This window comes from Brassica oleracea, unplaced genomic scaffold, assembly GCF_000695525.1.
Source record: "Brassica oleracea var. oleracea cultivar TO1000 unplaced genomic scaffold, BOL UnpScaffold01038, whole genome shotgun sequence".
Taxonomy (NCBI): Eukaryota; Viridiplantae; Streptophyta; class Magnoliopsida; order Brassicales; family Brassicaceae; genus Brassica; species Brassica oleracea.
The window spans coordinates 29,401-33,051 of NW_013617611.1; the positions used below are offsets into that span (position 1 = coordinate 29,401).

At 36.6% G+C, this 3,651-nt stretch overlaps 1 long non-coding RNA gene across 1 annotated transcript; it reads left to right on the forward strand.

Moving 5' to 3' along the window:
* The first annotated feature begins 951 nt into the window (after nucleotides 1-951).
* On the forward strand, nucleotides 952-1,899 carry LOC106320728. Its single transcript, XR_001265902.1, has 2 exons — nucleotides 952-1,232; nucleotides 1,564-1,899. It is a non-coding gene; the product is annotated as an uncharacterized LOC106320728 (long non-coding RNA).
* Nucleotides 1,900-3,651: the final 1,752 nt, after the last annotated feature.

The window sequence follows — 3,651 nt, forward strand, 5'->3', positions numbered from 1 at the left end:
AGATAACTCGTCAAACTCGGTGGAATCGCTAAACCGAATCATCAAAGAAGAGTCTGCAAGCTTGAAGTTCTGGGCACAGCGGGCCACGTCAAAGCTAGAAACAGAATAAATCGTCCCGGCAGCGAGCCTATCTCGGAACTTTGGAAGCCGATTAGCGTTGATAGTAGCTTGCATCAAAGTCCACTGAAACAGATAAGATTTAGAAATCAGAAAACGAACGTAAACAGATCTAGGGAGAACAGGAAGAACGTAAACAGATCTAAGAAGAACAGGAAGTATCAAGCTCACATTCACGTCCATAAGCAGCATATCGACCCACATCAGCTCGCCACCGCGCTTGACGTTCCTCGCCTCCCAGAACCGTAGAAGCCGGGCTTCGACGACGGAAGAGCATTTGCCGGACTTCAGGTCAGAGAAGAAGACTCTCGAAATAGACATAGCAACAGGAATTAGAAAATCTCAAGAGAAAGAAGGAGAGAGTGCGTTGGAGATCTATAGATACTTACATATTTATACAGATCCACACCGCTCGGGATCAAAAGGCGCATCGAAGAGTCTGAGCGAGGGTTTGAATTCAATTGGAATAAAGACGACGACATAACTCCGGCCGTTTCATCCAAGAGGGAGGAATCGCAGGCGTCGCGCGTCGCCGTCGCAGGAAAGAGAGACGCGAGAGTAATGCGTATTTAGGGTTGGAGACGTCGTGATATCTTTCGAGCCGAGATTGCAAAAGGCCCAACAAATGAAAATCGAACGAAGCCCAGAAGATAACGCGTCCCGTTTAATGAAACGCAGCGCTCCGTCTTTAGGGACACGTGTCAGTGCGAGATGAAGTGACTTATCCATATGGAAGCACACGTGGGTGAATGAGAAGAGAAAGAACATGCCTTTATATATAAAGATTCTAAAACGGAGGGAATAGTTTAAAACCCAACCTAGATTTCAGTAATCACAAATTTGTATTAGGGATATAATTTAAAAAAAAAAATAAAAAATAAAAAACAAAAACAAAAACAAAACCCTTTCACGGGTGAAGAGAAGTGCCTCATGCCGACAAACCTAAAATCAGGGTCATCTCTGCAACTTCCATCTCTGTGACCTCCACCTCCGTTATCTCCGACTTCAAATCCGCCTCCTCCACACTATCTCGCCGTCATCTCCATCGTAGAGGAGGAACCCTAAGTCGCCTTCATCTGAAATATCTTCATCACCTCCGAAGATTTTAACGATAAGTCATAATTCTTTACTACTCAAATTTGTTAGGGTTCATTTACTACATCTATTGATTGAGTGATTGTTTAATTTTGAAAAGCCCAAATTCCAGTCCATAGCAAAGCTCAGTGTTTGATTGGCTCCACTGTCAATTTTTTTTTTTACATGATGAAACTTTAAATCTCAGTTTATGGTTTAGGGGAAACCATAAAGTAAAATTGATAGTTCTGTAACAAGAATCTGCAATTTTCAGACATAATTAGAAAAATCTTATGTTCTTTATATTTCTTGTTTATGTATGTTTATATTGGTGTTTTGTTAAAAAAATGAGGATTTTTGTTTTTATTTCAGGTATTTGAGAATTAGTTTGTACTAGATTGAGGACAGAGTTTTTAGATGATTTGTGAGTTCTTTGACCATCAATGGAGAGAAGGAGATCACCAAGAACTGGAACTACATTTTTCCCTAAAAGCCCGCTTGTCTACGAGAGTTATAAGTCTGGTTGTAGTAGGAAACTGGCTTCACGAGAAATGTCAGTGTAATGATGTAAGTGTATTATAAATTGTTTTTGGAGAAACTGAATCTCTTGATCTCTTCAGCGGATTGTAGAAGAAGAACATTCATGTAAGCAGAGCATAAATGAGATGATCTTTAAGCTATGAAACAGAAGATGAATCATGAGAGCTAGTTTAGTTATTGTAAATTATGTTGACTTCACGAGAAATGTCCGTAGATGTTGTATCAGATGCTATTACGTAAGAATTTACGGTTTAGTTAGTTGTAAATTATGAACTATATAGAACCAAACAAGTTGTATGTTCGAATGTAATTCCGACACAAAATAATTCCAAAAGTCAAATAGAACCAAACAAGTTGTATGCTTGAATGTAACAAAAGAACCAAGCAAGTTGTATGCTCGAATGCCAAAACATCAACCGCTGATGTGATCCATTTTTCGCCAATATATAAGGATAGCAGTAAGAGACTAAATCCCATGAAATAGAGACATCTTGATAAGAAAGAAAAGTGGGATGAAGAAGACATCAATTGCAAACTTTAAAAAATTGGTCTTAGTTACACTAGAAATAAACCAGATTCGAAATTAAAGTAAACCAACTTTAATTTCTATCGATTTAAGTTTGGCTTACTCAAAGCCCATATTTTTTTTTAAAAGTCTACCACTTCGTAAATACAAAAATCTGTTACAAATTTATATAAACAGTTTGCCGCTAAAACGGCAATTTCAAAAATCTGTCACCAAATGAATACAAAAGTCGATTGAAAATTTAAATCGGGTAAACATATCTATCATAAAAATTTATGTATATTACTGATAAACATATCTATCTCAAAACTCTGACTACTTCGGAAAAAAACTGATAACTTCAACAAATCGGTTACTACATATGACAGACTAAAATAGATAAATCTATCGACATTCTTAAATCAGCCACACAAATCTGCCAGCTTAAAAACATCTGTCGTAACAGAAAAATCTGCCACCAAGTACATGGCAGATATAAATTTTACAACAGTTTAATTTAACAGATTTATATTCTGATAGATTTGTTTTTAGTTAAATAAATCTGCCGTAGGAATTTTTTTAATAATTTTAAATGCCACTTTTGTAATATTATTTTTTTATCATAACTATAATCAAGGGTATTTTCGACCATAATTTTTTTTTGGTAATTTAAAACTTTTAAGAGTTATTCTAGTAATTTCTAAGCTAATTTAAGTCCTTCTAGTAAACTTCCCTAGTATTAATTATCAAATAAGCAGAAACGGGAAAGGAATCTGTTACTAGATGAACCTTTAAACACTTAAGGAAAAATATTATTCACAACTCACATGCAGGGGCAACAATTAAGGTAATAGAAAATAATGACTGGAAATATTCTTGAGCAATTCTTCCAATCTCCTTCCGACCTCGATGTATCACACGTGAGTCATCCTAGATTACTGTCAAATGTAATCTATTTCTATGAGCCTTTGAAATCGAATGAAAATAAGCAGTATTCTTATCACCAGCTTGTAACCACATCACCCGACTTCTCTGTTTCCAAAAGATTTATTCCTCCATGTATGCTTGATCAATTTCTTCTCTCAGCCCACACATAGTAGTGGAAGTAATAGCTCGATCCAGTTGTCCTCGTAGTCTATTAATGTTGTCACCAGCATTGTGTTGGTTGTGTCTCTTCCATATGGAGATATGTTGTCTGCATCTAACCAACCGTTGAGCAAGGGGTGTATCTAATAGCTGCATCTGGCATGTTCCTTTCCATCCTCTCATAACCGAATCTCTGAAACCATCTTTTCCACACATTCTATTGTCAAACCGAAATGTTTTCCTTGGAACATCTGCTTGATTGGTAAGAAAATATACTAATGGTCTATGATGAGATTCATTCATCTCCAAGAATTCAGTTGTAGCCGCCG